At 36.6% G+C, this 20,380-nt stretch overlaps 1 long non-coding RNA gene across 1 annotated transcript in view; it reads right to left on the reverse strand.

Moving 5' to 3' along the window:
- Positions 1-8,390: 8,390 nt before the first annotated feature.
- Positions 8,391-20,380, reverse strand: part of LOC149121993 (uncharacterized) — a 35,293-nt gene continuing 23,303 nt past the window's right edge. Inside the window, exon 3 of the long non-coding RNA XR_016222203.1 lies at positions 8,391-8,496. This is a non-coding gene — a long non-coding RNA (uncharacterized LOC149121993). The remainder of the gene's footprint in view (positions 8,497-20,380) is intronic.

Raw genomic sequence — 20,380 nt, forward strand, 5'->3', positions numbered from 1 at the left:
CTTTTCATGGAGTTCTTTGGATTCCTTAAATAAAGAATCCTGTCATCTGCAACGAGGGATAGTTTGACTTCTTCCTTCCCAATTTGTATCCCTTTGATTCCTTTTTCTTACCTAATGGCTCTAGCTAACACTTCCAGTACTATATTGAACAGCAATGGTGAGAGTGGGCATCCCTGTCTGGTACTGGATTTCACTGGGAATGCTTGCAACTTTTCCTTATTCAGTATGATGCTGGCAATGAGTTTGTTATAAATTGCCTTGATTGTGTTGAGGAATGTTCCTTCTATACCCAGTTTGCCTAGAGTTTTCATCATGAAAGGGGGTCGTATTTTATCAGATGTTTTCTCTGCATCTATGGAAATAATTGTATGGCTTTTCTTCTGCTGTTTGTTAATGTGGTGTAACACATTGATTGATTTTTGATGTTGAACCATCCCTGCATGCCAGAGATAAATCCCACTTGGTCTGGGTGAACAATCTTTCTGATATGTTGTTTTATTCTATTGGCCAGAATTTTATTGAGGATCTTTGTGTCTATGTTCATCAAGGAAGCTGGTCTATAATTCCTTTTCTCTGTTGCATCTTTTCAGGTTTAGGAATTAAGGTGATGCTGGCTTCATAGAAAGAGTTTGGGAGGATTCTGTCTCTTTCAATTGATTTGAATAGCTTAAGAAAAAATTGCCATTAGTTCTTCTTTAAATGTCTGGTAGAATTCAGCAAGGAATCCATCCGGTCATGGGCTTTTCTTTGTTGGGAGGGCATTTATTACTGATTCAATTTCTATCTCTGTTATGAGTCTGTTTAGGTTATCTATATCTTCATCGTTCAATTTAGGTAGGTTGTGTGTGAGAAGGAATCTATCCATTTCTGCTAAATTTCCATTTGTTGGCATCCAACTCTTTGTAGTAATTTCTGATGACTCTTTTTTATTTCTGTGGTTTCTGTTGTTACATTCTCTTTTTCATCTCTGTTGATGTTGGTCTTCTCTCCTTTTTTTGGTTTGTTGGGCGAATGGTGTGTCAATTTTGTTTATTTTTTCAAGAAACCAGCTCTTTGTTTTGCTGATCTTTTGTAATATTTTTTGGATTCATTTATGTTGATTCTTTCTCTAATTTTAATCATTTATTTTCTCCTACTAGTTTTGGATTTGGTTTGCTGTAGTTTTTCTATAACCTTGAGATGCATTGGTAGCTCATTTATTTGATGCCTTTCCAATTTCTTGATGTAGGCACCTATTGCTATAATGTTTGCTGAGAACAAGTGTTAAAGTTAATTCTCATAGTACAACTCATTGACGACAGAGATCCTACATGGGGAGTATGTGTACAGTGACTCCTGTTGTTAATTTAACAATTATCACTTTTACATATGATGTTGCTAATCACCCAAGGCTCTTGACATGAGCTGCCTAGGCTATACAAGACTTTTGAGTCCACAGTCTCTGTCAGTATTTAGACAAGGCTGTTAGCAAAATGGAAGTTGTCTCCTCCCTGCAGAAAAAATGCATCCTTTTTTGATAGCCCCTTTTTTCCAACGGGGTCTCACTCACAGAGATCCTTCATGTATTTTTTTTTTGCCACGGTGACTTGGCTTTCCATGCCTGAAATGCTTTTGTGGGATTTTTAGCTAGACCAAGATGCCTTAAGGGCTGATCTGAGGTCAGAGGGCTACTTAGAGTGATCGTCATTCTATGAGTCTTCCCATGTTGGAACATTCTCTCCTTTTTAATTTTACCTACTGTTATTACCAGACATTTAATCCTTTTTATATGATCCCCTTAACATTTAATTCTGTCTATATGATCAATTTAACACTTAATATTATTACTTTAACACTTAGGATGCATTATTACTACCCTGCTCAATGGGATTTGGAATCCAATGGTGAGTTTTTAGCTGTACCCTTAGAAATAGGTCCATAGGCATCTACACAGAACTATACAGTTACACACTTTCTCCTCCCTCTCTTATTCCCACTCTTATTTTTTACTGGGATCTATTTTCAGTTGGCTTTATATACATATGATTAATTCTATGTTAAGTAAAGAGTTCAACCAATAGTATTAAGAAGAAGAAACCTATTTCTCAACAGTCAAGACAAGGACTGTTCAAGTTATTGCTTCTCAAAGTATCCATTTCACTTTTACAGGTTTCCTTTTAAGTGCTCTATTAGTTATCACAGATCAAGGAGAACTTACGGTATTAGTCCCTTTTGCACTGGCTTATTTCACTAAGTATAATGTTCTCCAGATTCATCTATTTTGTTGCAAATGACTGGATTTAATTTTTTTTATCATTGTCTAGTATTCCTTAGAGTACATATCCCATAATTTCTTTAGCTAGTCTTCAGTTGACAGCATTTAGGTTGATTGCATGTCTTAGCTATTGTGGAGCAAGTTGCAATAAACATGGTGGTGCAGATAACTCCTAGAAGTGGGATGGCTGGGTCATATAGTAGGACTATATTCAGATTTCTGAGGTATCTCCAAACTGTCTTCCATAGTGGTTTTACCAGTTTACATTCACACAAATAGTGGATTAAGGTACCTTTTTCCCCATATCCTCACCAGCATTTGTTGTTTGCTGATTTCTGTATGAAAGCCATTCTAACTGGGGTGAGGTGAAGCCTCATTGTGGTTTTGATTTGCATTTCTCTGATGCCTAGTAAATCTGAGGATATTTTCATATGTCTTTTGGTCATTTGGATTTCCTCTATTGAAAAATGTCTGTTTAAGCCCCTTTCCCATTTCTTAACTGGGTTGTTCTGTTGTTGTGGAGTTTCTTGATCTCTTTAAATATTTTGATTATTAGTTCTTTATTAGTTGCTTTATTTGCAAAAAAATTCTCCCATTCTGTCGGTTCCCTCTTCATTTTCTTGTTTCTTTTGAGTACAGAAGCTTTTTAATTTGATTTAATCCCCTTTATTAATTTGACTTGATTGCCTGTGCCTCTGGGGCCTTTTCTAGGAACTCTTTGCCTGTGCCAATATCTTATAGGGTTTCCCCCAATGTTCCCTAATAATTTGATGGTATCGGTTCATAGATTTAGGTCTCTAATCCACTTTGAATGGATTTTTGAATAAGGTGTAAGGTAGGTGTCCTGCTTCATACTTGTGCATGTTGACATCCAGTTTTCCCTGCATCATTTGTTGAAGACTATCCTTGCTCCAGGGATTGGTTTTAGCTCCCTGGTTGAGTATAAGTTGGTTGTAGATGCTTGGATTGATTCCAGCACTTCTATTCTGTTCCATTGTTCTGTGCATCTATTTTTGTACCAGTACCAGGCTGTTTTGATTATAAATGCCTTGAAGTATGTCTTGAAATCTGGTATTGTGATGCCTCCAGCTCTGTTTTTGTTGTATAAGTTTGCTTTAGCTATTTGAGGTCTCCTGTATTTTCCTATGAATTATAGCATCATTTTTTTCTAGATCTGAGAAGAATGTCTTTGGTATTTTGATTGATATTGCATTGTATCTGTAAATTGCTTCTGAAAGAATGGACATTTTGATGATATTCTTCCAGTCCATGAACAAGGACGATTTTTCCATTTTTTGTATCTTCTTCTATTTCTTTATTTAATGTTTTGTAATTCTCATCATAGAGATCTTTGGCATCCAAGGTATTTGATTTTTTTTTGGTAGTAATTGTGAATGGGATTGATCTTAGAAGTTCTTTCTCAGCCATGGCATTGTCTTATGTATACAAAGGCTGTCGATTTTTGGTGTATTGATTTTTGTATTCTGCTACTTTACCAAACTCTTCTATAAGTTCTTATAGTCTCTTGCTGGATTTTTTTGGATCCCCTATATATAGAATAATTTCTTTTGCAAATAGGGATAGTTTGACTTCTATTTCCCAATTTGTATCTCTTTGATTTCTTTTTCTTGCCTAATGGCTCTGGCTAAAACTTCCATGACTATATTGAATAGCAGTGGTGAGAGTGGACATCCTTGTCTGGTTCTAGATCTCAGTGAGAATGCTTCCAACTTTTTCCCATTCAGTAGAATGCTGGCTGTGGGTTTGTCATAAATTGCATTGATTGTTTTGAGGAATTTTTCTTCTGAACACAATTTGCTTCGAGTTTTCATCATGAAAGGTCATTGTATTTTTTTAAATACTTATTTATTCATTTGAAAAAGTTACACAGAAGAGGCAGAGAGAGAGGTTTCATCCACTGGTTCACTTCCCAATTGGCCTCAATGGCTGGAGCTGAGAGGATCCAAAGCAAGGAGCTAGGAGCTTCTTCCAGGGCTCCCATATGGGTCAGGGACCCAAGGACTTGGGCCATCTTCTACTGCTTTCCCAGGCCATAGCAGAGACTGTATCAGAAGAGGAGCACTCAAACCAGTGCCCATGGGATGCCGGCACTGCAAGCGGCTGCTTTACCCACTGCATTACAGTGCCGGCTCCAGGGTATTGTATTTTATCGAACACTGCTTCCCTTTCTTACTTGCTCTTTCAGCGAGGATCTGCCCAGTCTCTGTTAGCCTACTGGGCTTCCTGACATGAATGTCCCACAGCTTTGTCGCCAGCGTGTATCTTCTCTCCTTTTTAACCACCTGTTTTGCCCCACGTGACTCGGATCATCGTCCTCTTGCTATACCACCATCTTGTGAACCCTGTGTTATTGAATTATTACTTTAAATCTTGATAAAATAACCAAGATTGATATCAGTATATAATTACACTAGTCTTAGGATATGATCCTAAGAACATGTTAACTAAATAAATTTCAGAACAACTATTCCTAGAGATAATCAATACATTGTTAATATTATGATTTAAGGAATCACGGCATTTCTAATAATAATTTCAAATTATAAATGGGAGATGTGATCACTGCTTGGTTAACCTGTCTCATTTTTGCAGGAAGATGAGTAGGCTCAGATTTTTTTTTTTTTTTACATTCTTTCCGGATTTTTTTTTTTCAGGAAAACAAAAACCACGGGTAACACACGTTTTGTTGTTGTTGTTGATGTTGTTGTTGTTCAACTAATGCATCTTGGGACTTTCAAAGTGAAAAATTAGTAATTCCTATGAAAAGTAAGGATAATTAGTTATCCTACCCATTGTCCTGGTCTCTTCTGCCTACCTGGAGAGTGAATGCAATGCACAGGGACTAAGTTTTTTCTTGAGACTGTTAAGACAAGTGTTTTATTTGGATATCATAACAGTTAGAGTAAAAAAAAACCCGGTTCTCTAGTAACCTCTCTTACTAGCTGTATCAGTGTTGAATTGCCTACCTGCAAATATCATATTAGGTAAAAAAATGCAATCACTTTTTCTCAAAATGCTCTTGCAGTCTTTTCTGTCAAATGCAGCCAAATGCAATCCTAAAACCTGGACACATCCAGTTGAATCTAGAGATTAAGAGCAGATTTTGGAAGGATGAGGATTAGGCTAGGTCTTGATCAGTGATTAAGGATTGACAAGGTGAAGAAAGTCTTTTAGCCTGAAGTTGAGTAGACACCTCATGGAGTTAAAAAAAAAAAAAAAAAAAAAAAAAAAAAAAAAAACCTTTGTTAGAAAACCCACAGTGTCTTTAGTGTTGAAGAACCAGAGGCCAAGGTGCAGGACAAGCACAGACACTGGAATGTTCATGTGTGAGGGGAAGGGGATGGAGAATTATTTCATAAAGAAGAGATCCAAAAAATATTGAAAGTACAAGAGGAAAATTACCTATAAATACAAGAAAACAATAATTGAAATTACTACTTAACTTCGCTTCAGAAACAAAGGCCAGAAGACAGGAACAAAATTGCTAAGGTCTGAAGGGCAAAATCTATCAACCCAAAATTCTGCAGCAAATGGAAATACCTTTGAAAGATAAAAGTAGAATAAAGATATTTTTAGACAAAGAGAATTTCTTTTTAACAGATCTACACTACAAGAAATGCTCAAGGAAATTATAAAGATGATAAGAAGTATTATCAGTTAGAAGCTTAAAACTTCAAGAAATAAAGATAATTTGAAATGGTAAATATAAAAGACAATATATCCTCTTATTAATTAAAATACATATACCTGTTTTAAGAAATTATACCAGGGCTAGCATTGCAACATAGTGGGTAAAGCTATCACCTACATTGCTGGCATTCCATATGGGTGCTGGTTCATATCACTACTTCTCCACTTCCAATCCAGCTCCCTGCTAATGGCCTGAGAAAAGCATCAGAAGATGGCCCAAGTGTTTGGGCCACTCAACTCTATGGGAGGCCTGGACAAAGCTCCTGGCTTTGGCCAGGCCCAATCCTTTCCACAGAGGCCATCTGGAGAGTGAACTAGCATTTGTAAATGTGTTTTTTCTCTCTCTCTCTATCTCTCTCTCTCTGTGCCTCTCTCTCTCTCTCTCTGTTTCTCTCTCTCTCTCTCCTTTTTCAGTATAACTCTGCCTTTCAAAATAAATACATCTCTTATTTTAAGTTTATTTTTATTTATTTGAAAGGCAAAGTTACAGAGAAAGCTAGTGACAGAGAGAGAGAGAGAGAGAGGTCTTTGTCAGCTGGTTTACTCCCCAGATGGACTGGGCTGGCCCAGGCCAAAGCCAGGAGTTTGTTCTGGGTCTATCTACATGGTTGCATGGGCCCTAGCATCTGGGTCATCCTCTGCTGCTTTCCCAAGCGCATGAGCATGGAGCTGGGTTGGAAGTGGAACAGCAGGGACACAAACCAGGACCCATATAGAATGCCAGTGCTGCAGGTTGGGACTTTAACCCACTGTGCCACAGAGCTGGCCCCAAATACATCATTATTTAGAAGAGAAATTAGAGCATTGTGCTGTGGGGGTTTTTATATGTGGATGTAATTTGTATGCCAACAGTGGTAGTGTAAAGGATGGAGGATTATAATGAGTGGGCATATATAGGTAATAGGTTTCTACATTTTATATCAAGTAATATTAACCAAAGTGTAGGAATTGTATTATGTGTATTTAAAGGTACAGCTAAGATGGAGGAGTAACTTGATCTGCAGTACAGTGAGGTCACTGATTGAAAACAGTTCATTGTATGTCTCTGAATGTTCCCAGCACAAATGGTCAATGTGTGAGGTGATGGATATGTTAATTAATGTGATCATTACATGTTGTATACATGCACTGTACCTTATAAGTATGTACAATGGTGTCAATGACGAACAAACATGCATATATTAAATGAATAATGGTAATAAAATGTCAACATATATATTGAAGTGGAATTCCAAAAAACTTCAGGTAACTCAGAAGTTAGTAAAGGAGGATCAAAGGGAAACAGAGTAGGGAAGACAAAGAAAAATCAGGTAATAAAATATGAGATATAAATCTAAGCACTCCAACAGTTATATGTTAGTGAGCTATATAACTCAATTAAAATCTGAGATTATCATAAAGGATTAACAAAAAATATTCAAAAAATATCTCCTTTAGAATGCACTTTAATATACTGACACAGAATGTAAATGAATGAGAAATAGAAATGACACTGTCTGTAAGTATAAGCAAGTGAGAGCAGGGTACTCAATATAAACATCAGATAAAGGGCCAGTGCCGTGGCACAGTAGGTTAATCCTCCGCCTGCAGTGCTAGCATCTTATGTGGGCGCTAGTTCTAGTCCCAGCTGCACCTCTTCCAAGCCAGCTCTCTGCTGTGGCCTGGAAAAGCCTTAGAAGATGGCCCAAGTGCTTGGGCCCCTCCATGTGGGAGACCCAGAAGAAGCTCCTGACTTTTGGCTTCGGATTGGTGCAGCTCTGGCCATTGTGGCCATTTGGGTAGTGAGCCAATGGAAGGAAGACCTTTCTCTCTGTCTCTCCCTCTCACTGTCTGTAACTCTAACCCTTAAATGAATAAACAAATAAATCTTTCAAAAAGTTAGATAAAATAGAACTTTCAGACAGAACAAAACCAGATATAAAATGAATATTTCATAATGATAAAAGTTTCACTGAAAGTAAACAACAACCAAAAATATGTCTACACCTAAGATAGATATTCAAAATATATGAAGCAAAAATTGAATTAAAAGGGGAATATAATTATTTCATTGTCATGGAGATATCAACATAATTCCCTCAGCATTTGATTGACGAGTATGCAAAATTTAGTAAAGAAATAAATGATGTGAACAATAGTATGTATCATTTGGATCAAAATGGTACTATGAATAACTACAGAATATGCATTTTTCCCAAGTGTAATAGTATGTTCAACACAAAAGGAAATAAATCATACAAAACATGTTTTCTGACCACAGTGGAATAGAATAAAAAATAAGTGTAAGGTATCTAAGAATTTATTATAGGCAGATCAAAAGGATATGAAGACAAACTTACAAAGAGTAGGCTGAAAAGACCGTATTGACACTTATGTCTAAATACTGTTATATGAAAAATACTTAGCAAAACAATATAAAAGGGACTTACTATATAACGTGCAAACTTCAAGTTCCAGGTAATAATCAAAGTTTGTGAAGCATAACTCTGTGTGCAGATTCTCCAATAAAACATGAAAGATGGAGAAACAACCTATTAAAGAGATTAATTAGCACTGAGGTTAAAGGAATCTGCATTTCCAGTAAAGATAAACACTGATCTTTTCATTCAGAAGCCCTTGTTTTAAGAAAAAGGAGCTTCACAATTCTAGCTCCTGTTCAGTTTGGGGAATCCAGAATACATCCATTGAATGCTTTTGTATTTGAGCTTCCTGTTCTTATCAATCTTGGTCATAGGCTTTTTACAGGATTCATGAATTAACAATCTGAAGCCCTTTGGGGTTACTTGAGAAGACAGTGTTTATGTCTTTTGTCCTTAGAGTAGAAGTACTACTGGGTGTTCAGTGGTTGTATTGTATGCTTTTCTTCTAGGACAGAAGTTTGTGAGCATAAATGTTGTCTAATCACAGTCTCTTCTACCTGGTGGTACATAAAGCTAATAATTACTCTGAGAAGTCTCAGAAAAGGGAAACCCTAGGTACTGGAGGCACAGACTTTCATCATTTCCTGCTGACTGTGCATGATACTTTCAAAATTGAACAAGAGGTGGGTAAATTCTCATGACTAGAATCAACTTCCCCCCCAAATCCCTAAGAGACCTCATTAGCCAGTTCTTGACTAAAAGCTATAGTATTTAAAATCTTGATCCAATACACTGTGGCAACCTAGAGGTAGGAAGTTCTGTGCATAGACATAAGGAAGGTTTATATTACTACCTTGGGAAACTTAGTTAATTGTTTAAAAGGTAAAAGAGACTTGAAAAATGCATGTGATTCTTTAAATGTATAATTATAAATGGGTGAAATGTATTCATAGCCTAGATTCAGGTGAGGCAACTTTGCAAGGTGTTTGTCAAAAACTAGTCAGAATAATCTGCCTCGATCAAATCCTTTTATTCTGTTTTCATAGCACCGTGTTCAGTGAATTATTGCAACTTTAGTTTCAGTGATTTTAAGTAATTTCTGTTAAGTTACAAAGACAGGTATGATGTTTTTGTTTGTTTTGTTTTTGCTAAGAATTGGATTCCTAGCACTTAGCATAGTGACTGATAAAAAGTGGGCATTTAGAAAATATTATAATAGAAAAAATTAATTATCGAGTAGTAATCTTTCAGCCCCACTCATATTTCCTCACCCATATGATGTGGATAATAAAATACCATTAGCAAATGTTACAAAGATTAAGTTAGATAAATCTCATTAAAGTTCTTTCTAAACAATAAATTGCCTCAAATCCTTAATACCCTTAGCCTCTCTCAATCTTTGCCAAGAGTTCTTTTTATTCTCATACTTTCTCCACTTCTTCTCTTCTTCCTTGGCTGTGTTCCCTTTTCCGTATCCGTATTATCTCCCTATAGATTAGATTCATTATCTTCCATTCATTTCTCTTTCCTGAAGTGGAGACACAACAGGGATGATGATCATGCAGACACTGGAGCTGAAGATATGGGATTGTGTGAAGTTTCATTAGGATGATAGGGTCAAGAGTATGAGAAATGCAAATACATATGGGCATGATTCCCTATATCTGTGGAACTCTTATCTTCTTGTCATTGGCAGTTTCCCTATATATCTCTCCTCTTTTTTAATATCACATGTCTCTTATGTTGAAAAGAATGAAAGAAAGAAAATGCTTTCAACACATCAGAGAGAGAAGACTAGTTTCTAGCTATGTCTCCTTCCTCTTTAGCTATATGCTTTTACTTAAGACTTGAGTTTAACTCAGGTTACATCTGACCCACTTATTCCCAAACCTTAAATCCTTGTAGAGAGAATCTTTGAGCTCAGATTTCTGATTCTCTTCAATTTTATATATTTGCAGTTAGTTGGATTGTGAAGCAAACCATTATTGGTTCAAATATGAGCTTAAGTATCAACAATTGTAGAGTCCAAGACTACATCAGTTTTTGTTTTTTAATCCTGTGTATATCAGGTAATCCATAGCTGCATGGGAAACTAGTCCCAAATAATGGATTCAAAACAACAACCATCATATTTGCTCAGGAATTGGTATAGGATTCAGTGGAGTAGCTCTTCTCCATGTGGGATCTGCAGTGGTCATTCCCATGGTTGGTAGCAGCTGATGGGTCAGTTGGGTCCTATGCTCAAGCATAGTACCGGTGCAGCTGAGGCTTGAACGTCTGTGTCTTCATGCGCATATCTGGCAGCTTAGCTGAGAAAACTGGAACTGTTAGTGTGGGGTGGACATCTTTCTCTGTTTATTTTTCCCTCTCTAGTAAGGTAGCTGGCTCATTTTATGTAATGGTTCCAGGATCTAAGAGAGAGGAAGTAGTGGCTTTCTTAAGGGCTAGAATCAGAAGTCATACTGTACCATTTTCACCAACTTAACATTTGTCAAAGCCAGTTATAGGGACAGCCATATTCAAATAGCAGAGACAGTCTTCACTTCTTTTTTTCCCCAACATTCATTTATGTATTTGAAAAGCAGATTGAGAGTCAGAGTGAGAGAGTGAGAGAGAAAAGAAGAGATACATAAAGATCTTTTGCCCCCTTGTTCACTTCTCAAATGGCTGCAACAGCCAGGTCTGGGCCAGGATGAAGCCAGTAGTAAGAGACTCCATCCAGTTCTCTCAGATGGGCCATCTTCCACTGCCTTCCCAGGCACATTAGCAGGGAGCTGGATCAGGGACAGCTGGGACTCAAATTGGCACTATGAAATGGATGCTGGCATTGTAAGTGGTACCTTGACACACTGCACCACAACACTGGGCCCAAGTCTTCATTTCTTGTTGAGTAGATGTCTTTGGGCCCAAGTCTTCATTTCTTGTTGAGTAGATAAAGATACAGATATCTTTATATACAGAATTTGTCATACTTGGATATATTTCCTATTTGGGTGGTTTTTTGAGTACGTTTGGATTTGGCATCTTCAAGAAGGAGTCTTAGAAGTTTTCTAGACTAACAGCTCAACCTATCAATAATCCTATACAAGTACATAACATTTCTATCAAGTTGATAACTCTCTATACCCAAACACTTTTTTTCATTATAAAAATGGTGGGTGCCAGTGCTGTGGCACAGTGTGTAAAGCCTGTGGTAGTAGCATCCCATATGGGCGCTGGTTCGAGTCCTGACTGCTCCTCTTACGATCCAGCCCTCTGCTATAGCCTGGGAAAGCAGTGGAAGATGGCCCAAGTCCTTGGACCCCTGCACCCATATGGGAGACCTGGAAGAAGCTCCTGGCTCCTGGCTTTGGATTGGCACAGCTCCGGCTGTTGCAGCCAAAAGAGGAGTGAACCAGCAGATGGAAGAGTCACTCTCTCTCTCTCTCTCTCTCTCTCTCTCTCTCTCTCTTTCTGTCTCTCCTCTCTCTGTGTAACTCTTTCAGATAAATAAATAAATCTTTAAAAAATGGTTTTAATTTGCACATGGTAATTGTACATTTGTGTGGGATACACTGTGATACTTCTGTAATGTGTATAATGTGTAATGGTCAGGTCAGGGTAATTGCTATATACATCATCACAAATATTTTTAACTTCTTTGTGTTGTAGAAATTCAAAATCTTAGGTAATAGCTATTTTAAAATATGAGCATTAGGGTACTTAAAAAAGCTTTTGGTTGTTCTGAATAGTTTGAGAAGAATTGGAGTTAGTTCTCCTTTAAATGTCTGGTAGAATTCAGCAGTGAATCCATCTGGTCCTCGGCTTTTCATTGTTGGGAGGGCCTTTATTACTGATGTAATTTCTGTCTCAGTTATGGGTCTGTTTAGATTTTCTATGTCTTCCTGGTTCAATTTAGGTAGGTTGCATGTGTCCAGGAATCTATCCATTTCTGATAGATTTCCCTGTTTGCTGGCATACAAGTCCTTGTAGTAATTTCTGATGATTCTTTTTACTTCTGTGGTGTCTGTTGTTACGTTTCCTTTTTCATCTCTGATTTTATTGATTTGGGTCTTTTCTTTTTTTAGTTAGTTGGGCCAATAGGGTGTCAATTTTGCTTATTTTTTCAAAAAACCAGCTCCTTGTTTGGCTGATTTTTTATAATTTTTTTTTGATTCAATCCTGTTGATTTCTTCTCTGATTTTAAATATTTCTCTTCTCCTGCTAGATTTGGGTCTGATTTGCTGCAGTTTTTCTAGATCCTTGAGATGCATTGAAAGCTCATCTATTTGGTGCCTTTCTAATTTCTTGATGTAGGCACCTATTGATATAAACTTTCCTCTCAACACTGCTTTTGCTGCGTCCCATAAGTTTTGGTATGTTGTGCTGTTATCCTCATTTACTTCCAGAAAGTTTTTGCTTTCTCTTTGGATTTCTTCTATGACCCATTGTTCATTCAGGAGCATGTTGTTCAATCTCCATGTGTTTGCATATGCTCTAGGGATTCCTGAGTTGCTAATTTCCACCTTCATTCCATGGTGGTCTGAGAAGCAAAAATCCTCAATAAAATTCTGGCCAATAGATGGCAACAACACATCAGAAAGATCATCCACCCAGACCAAGTGGGATTTATCCCTGGCATGCAGGGATGCCAATGTTCGCAAAACAATCAATGTGATATACCACATTAACAGACTGCAGAAGAAAAACCATATGATTATCTCAATAGACACAGAGAAAGCATTTGATAAAATACAACACCCTTTCATGATGAAAACTCTAAGCAAACTGGGTATGGAAGGAACATATCTCAATACAATCAAAGCAACAAGATGGAGGAATCTGGAAAACATTATGCTGAGTGAATTAAGCCAGTCCCAAAGGGACAAATATCGTATGTTCTCCCTGATTGATGACAACTAACTGAGCACCAAAGGGGAAACCTGCTGAAGTGAAATGGACACTATGAGAAACAGTGACTTGATCAGCTCTTGTCCTGTTGATGTACAATGTAATACTTTATCCATTTTAGTATTTTTTTTTTGTTCTAGTACTATTGGTTGAACTCTATAATTAATACACAATTATTCCTAGGTGTTTAAATTTTAACTGAAAAGTGATCCCTGTTAAATATAAGAGTGGGAATAAGAGAGGGAGGAGATGTGCAATTTGGGACATGCTCAATCGGACTTGCCCCAAATGGTGGAGTTAGAATCGTGCCAGGGGATTCCAATACAATCCCATCAAGGTGGCATGTACCAATGCCATCTCACAAGTCCAAGTGATCAACTTCAGTTCACAATTGATCACACTAATAGGTCTAAGAGTCAAAGGGATCACACAAACATGACTAGTGTCTGCTAATACTAACTGATAGAATAAAAAAGGGAGAGAACAATCCAACATGGGAAGTGAGATACACAGCAGACCCATAGAATGGCAGATGTCCTAAACAGCACTCTGGCCTCAGAATCAGCCCTTAAGGCATTTGGATCTGGCTGAAGAGCCCATGAGAGTACTTTAGGCATGGAAAGCCAAGACACTCTGGGAAAAAAAAAGAAAACCTAAATGCAAGATCTCTGCAACTGAGATCCTTTGGAAAGAACGGGCCATCAAAGAAGGAGGTACCTTTCTCTGAAGGGAGGAGAGAACTTCCACTTTGACTATGACCCTGGCGGAATAAGATCGAAGTCAGCGAACCCAAAAGGCTTCCATAGCCTTGGCAACTCATGACTAGAGCCTAGGGAGATTACTGACGCCATAAACAAGAGTGCCAAATTGTTAAGTCAACAACAGGAGTCACTGTGTGCTTACTTCTCATGTGGGATCTGTCCTTAGTGTGTTGTCCAATGCGAAGTAATGCTATAACTAGTACTGAAACAGTATTTTTACACTTTGTGTTTCTGTGTGGGTGCAAACTGATGAAATCTTTATATACTGAATTGATCTTCCGTATATAAAGAGAATTGAAAATGAATCTTGATATGAATGGAATGGGAGAGGGAGTGGGAGATGGGAGGGGTGCAAGTGGGAGGGATATTATGGGGGGGGAGCCAATGTAATCCATAAACTGTACTTTGGAAATTTATATTTACTAAATAAAAAAAAGCTTTTGGGAAATGTAATTAAAAGATAAATTTACTTTGATGCAAAAAACGTTTGAAATCCCCATCTGTGCCCCTAACACTTCAAGAAGCAGTTCATTTTTACACCAATCAAATTTCTTACAATTTTCTTAGTCAAGATTCAGACAAAATCTACAAATTGCATTTTGTTGAAAAATGTCTCACATGTGTTTTAATCACCAACAGAAACCCATTTTATCCTTGTTAGTACATGCCATTTATTTGCTAAAAACTGGCTCATTTGTCTTATAGAATTTTCCTCATTTTGAGTGTGGCTTATTGCATCCCTGGGATGTTTTTTAGCAAACATGCTCTATCTTCTGTAATTCCTATAAAATAACTTATGACTAACTGAACTCAAATTCAGTATTCCAGGAACAAATACATTAGAGTTGGTACTATCTACTTTTGGTCATGTCACATCAGGAAGCACTATATGCCTTGTTGTCTCTCTTTTTACAATTTAAATTTTATCCGTGGATTCAGATGTTGTCGACCTACCATTCCCATTATGAAGTTCCCCAAGAATCTTTCTCCTAATTGATTTGGCAGTCAAAAGGCATTGCTTCATTAGGTGTTACAACCTGAGCATTTCTGAAGTCTGTGCTTTGGCATTTATTAGCTGAACTTCTATTAAGAACTTTGGCTTGACTTTTTGATTTCACAGTTTGTTTAGCAAGGGGGAGAAATACATACGTGACTTTTTCCCTTTTATTTTCCAGTTTTCAGGAGAATGATTTGGTGCTCTAACAATCTTTAAAGGTGACCACTGAGTTGTGTTTTGTTTGGTTTTGAACTCATGCATCTTAATGAACTTGTTTCAATACACTGGTGTCAATATTCTTTTGATGCACAAATGCCCATCTTTGGCCTGTAACAGTCTTTCAGAATTGTCTCCTGAGTCCTCTTGAAACCACCACAGTGGACTCTGATCTTCTTTGCTTTCTAGCATAATGAGATATTCTGGTCTAATCTGGCATATTTCTTGCCAGGATGTGGCATCAGTGATTTCTCCAAAGAGACTTGATTCCTTGTAATACGGAACAGTAATAGGGAGAGCTTGGTCTGGACTCAGGGATAATTGCTACTTTGTTGACATTGCTTCCAGGAATTTTTCAGGGGATAGAGCCAGGACCTAATTATTTATATTTGAAAATACATCATGAATTTATATTGAGACAAACAATTCAAACCTAAGATTAAGGATTTTTCCATAACTCATTTCACTTAGATATAAGAATACCTGAAGATATTAACATAATTATTTAGGTATGAAGTAAATAAGAAATGAATCATGATAATTTAACACATAAATGTATGTATTATAAAATAACTACCAAGTTATTACTAAGTATTTTGTACATTTTCTTTTCTGTTTATATTAAAGATATATCAGCCACTATTACACTATTATATACTGAGATTATTAAGGTTTTTTTTTTTTTTTTTGACAGAGTTAGAGACAGAGAGAAAGGTCTTCCTTTCTGCTGGTTCAAATGGCTGCTACGGCTGGTGCGTTGCACCGACCCAAAGCCAGAAGCCAGGTGCTTCCTCCTGGTCTCCCATGCGGGTGCAGGGCCCAAGCACTTGGGCCATCCTCCACTGCCCTCCCGGGCCACAGCAGAGAGCTGGACTGAAAGAGGAGCAATTGGGACAGAATCCGGCGCCCCAACCGGGACTAGAACCTGGGTGCTGGCGCCACAGGCGGAGGATTAGCTAAGTGAGATTATTAAGTTTTTAAGTTTCTTGAAAGATTTCTTTTCTGTGCAACCAAGTTACCAACTTGATATACAGTTAGTCACCCGCATGGGAGACCAGGAGGAAGCACCTGGCTTCTGGCTTAATTAATTTTTTTTTTTTGTTACTTTTGTTTTTAATTTTGTAAGGAAATTTCCTTATCAGATTATTTTGACCAGGTTGACTATATGTTCCTTCTTTATATGATTATCTTATTAAAAACAGATTTATTAAGATATTTAACATATAACATGCTATTCACTCATTTAAAGCACACAATAAAATGCTTTTTAGTATAGTCACATAACTGTGATTCATCACCATAATTTAAGTTTAAATGATCTTTGTTCTACTAAAATGGAACTCCATCCTTATTCGTAGTTCCTTTCCCTTTCCCACCAACTCCAGGCCCTATGCAGTCATTAATCTCCTTTCCATCTCTATATATTTGCCATTCTGGACATTTCCTGGAAGTACAGATCAGACAATATGTGGATCTGGCCTTGTGTGGGTGGCCTTTTCACTTAGCATAATGTATTCAAGTTTCATCCATGCTGTGTTTATCCGTGCATTATTTTTTATTGATGGGTTATATTCCATTGTGTGAATATAGGTTTCATTTATCCATTTAAAAGTCTGTGGACATTTTGGTTGTTTCTACTTTCTGGTACAAAAGTGCTTTTTTGTGTGAATATATGCTTTGATTTCTCTTGGGTGTATGCCTGTGAGTTCAGTGTGTGTGTATATATATATATATACACATATATATATATATATCTTTTTAAAGTATACTTCTTTCTTATTAATAAAAATGGTAGTGATGCTATTTTTCCTGTGTTTCAGTAGATCTTGTACTAACAAATATGTATCATCTTATATAATAATTCAGAAAAAAATCTTAGGAGAATTTTCCCATCTTTCTCTTATTTAGTCAAGTTATAAAGGAAATATGTTGTCAACTGAAAAAAGAACCAAGAAAGGAAAATCTAAAATTCAGTCACATTATCCATGCCTCCTTGTGTTTTCCTGACAGTACTTCACACCTACCTCAACTCTGGCTGATGGTATGAGTTTATCTTCTACCCACAGCTCAGAAATACCTTTGACTGATACTCTTTTGTGTATATTTCTTACTGATTAACCAAACTATCATAGGGTAGTAACTAAAATAGAGGATATGGAGAATCATATACAAGAAAATTCATGTGATAGAAAGTCAGAAATAAGGGTTCATATCATGACTCTGTGACTCAGTAGCAGTGTGACCCACAGCAAATCACTTAAGTTCTCTGCTCCCATGTTCCTTCTCTGTAAAATGACGATAAGTGGACAGAACAGATTTTGCTGACCTGTGAACATTAAAATTACATAACATAAAGTGTATATCAGGATGGCTGACATGTTCTACATATGTTCCTGACAAGCAGTGGGCATAATTATTTTTATTGCATAATTTCAGTTTGAGAGTGATATTAAGATTCAGTGAAAGGAGTTTAGTAACTTCATTGAATTCACATTCTCCAAGCTATATATAGATTTGGAACTGGTATTAGCAGGCAATGCACAGTTTCCTTGACAAATCATTTTGGCAAATTGGAGTGCTCAGCTTTCAACAATTCATTTTCTGCCTTTGTTTTACATACCACAATAAAGAACTTGGAGTGTTCAAGGGGACAGATAGGAAAGTGTCCTTAAAATTGACTACAGGAAAAATGAGGCTGGCTTGGCCACTGCCCAGAGTTTCTTAATTAGTTAAATGTAAATATGCAGAGTATTCAGCATTCTCTGTGGACGCTTAGACCTCTTCTTGTAATAAAATTAATTTCTCTAGGTGGAGTTCCTAGTAATAGCGTCCTAATAGGTCCCTGTGTTCAATCATTGAATCTAAGTCAGTTGTCATGACCCAGCTTCATTTGTTTCAAATTCTAATTATGTTTTCCAAGTTAAGTTTATTCATAAATCTTCCCAAATGTGCAAAGGTCCACATTATGCTCATAAACTTGTTTTAAGCTTAGCATAATTTTAGATATTTTCATGTATTCCATTTAATACTGCATACTACAGAGCTGGCAACAAACCAAAGCATCTTTGATAACTCTGACAACAATTTTTGTGTTTTACCAAATTGCTCTCTAGTTGTTGCTTCTTTTTTAGATATCTAGCATGTGAACAAACCTGGAATGTCCTATAACTATTTTCTATTAAACTAGTTAATCAATGTGTATCTCCTACAAATAAAATTTTTAGTATAAAATAATATTTGACAAGATAAAAACTTTATAATTTTATCTTTGGAAGTAAATATATGTACAATAAATGCATGTATTTGAAGCATGTAATCCTATTCATTTTGATTTATGTATACATACCCCACTAAACACCTCAACCAAAATAATAAATATAACATCACGCATAGTACGTACCTCCTACTCCACTGTTCACCTTCTTTCCTACACTTCTTTTTACCCTCCCAGTGCTACTCTATCCTTAGACAATCATTTGTCTTTTTCCACTATGAATTCATTTGTAATATAAACTTTTTATTTAAATGAGATCAGTACATACTCTTGCTTTTCTTTAATTCAGTGAACTTATGTTGAGATTAATTGATGTTGCCATGTATATCAATATTCTTTGTAATGCTGAGGCCATTGCACAGATATTTCATAGAATATTTAAATTGGTTTGAGTTTTGATTATTCCAAGCAATGCATCTGTGAATATTTTTTAAATGTGTTTATTTGGTCATAACTTTGTTATCCTCTTGCATAAAAGAGTAGAGTAGCTGGATCATGTGTTTCATGAAGGGTGAGCTTTTGGGATCCTTGCATCCCATGTTGGAGTGCCTTCTTCCAGTCCTGCTTCTTTCATTTCTGATTCAGCTTCCTGCTAATGTGCATTCTGGAAGACAGTAGTGATGGATCAGATACTTGTCCCCTGTTTACTATGTGAGAGATGCAGGTTGCGTTCCTGATTTCTGGTTTTGACCTGGCCCATCCCTGGCTGTTTGGGGCATATGGGAAGTGAATCAGTAATTAGTTTGTCTTCTCCTTCCCTCCCTCCATCCCTCTCCCCTTCTTTTCTTCTCTCTCTTCCTCTCTCCTTCTATCTATTCTTCCCTACCTTGCTCCCTCTCTTTCAAATAAATAAATAATTTTTTAAAAGAATAAACAGAAACTGCTCAAGTATTTTTCATAATAGTTGTAGCATTTTATAATTCCACCATTGTGTATCAGAATTCCAGTACACCCACTTTGTACAATCAGTCTTTTAGTTTTTGCCCTTCTAATAGATGTGCTGAGATAATACTATTGTGCTTCTGTTGTATTTTCCTAACTGATAATGATATTGAGTATCTTTTAAGTGCTTACTTATCACCAGTATATCTTCAGTGGGTTGTTTGCTTCGTAACTATTCATCTTTAGAGTTACTTAGATATTCTGGGTACAAGTCATTCATCAGATATATGCATTTTAAATGTTTCATCCCAGTTTGTGACCTTGCCTTTCCTTTTTCTTTAATGGTGACTTTTTAAGTGCAGAAGTATTTAATTTGAAAAAGTTAAGTTTTTATGGATTGTGCCTTTAGTGTCACACTGAAGAAATCCTTCAGTAACATGGAATCACAAAAATTTTCTCCTATGTTCTCTCTAGAAGATTCATACTTCTAGATTTTATACTTAAGTTTATCGATCCTTTTTTTATATATAGTGTGAGATATGGAATGAAGTTATCTTCCCCAAAAATATAAATTTCAAATTATTTCAACTTTGTTGAAAGGACTAACCTTCTCCACTAATCATTTTTGAACTATTATTTAAATCAAATCCACAAATATGTGACTCAAGTTTGAGCTCATAAATTTTATTATTTCCCACTCACTTCCCTATGTGAACACACCAGTTATTTCAGGTACTATTCCTGGACATAACACATAGATGGATATTTCTCTTGGTTCGGAGTATGGGAATGAGATGTAGCAATTAATTCACTGTGCACTTTATTTCTGTTTTCTACTAGTGTTTTTATCTTTATAAATACAACAGTTTGGTAGTTATTGCCTCGATGTTTATGATGATAACTAGAACACCAGGCTGATCATTCAGTATCAATGAGTCACAGACTGAGGCATCAAAAACCCTATGTGCGCAAGAGGCACTCCTTCAGAAAAATCCAGGCTGATACGGGAAGAGGGCAGACATTTCAAAAACTGCC

Source organism: Oryctolagus cuniculus, chromosome 15 (assembly GCF_051225735.1).
Source record: "Oryctolagus cuniculus isolate XC-2025 breed Fujian yellow rabbit chromosome 15, ASM5122573v1, whole genome shotgun sequence".
Classification (NCBI taxonomy): Eukaryota; Metazoa; Chordata; class Mammalia; order Lagomorpha; family Leporidae; genus Oryctolagus; species Oryctolagus cuniculus.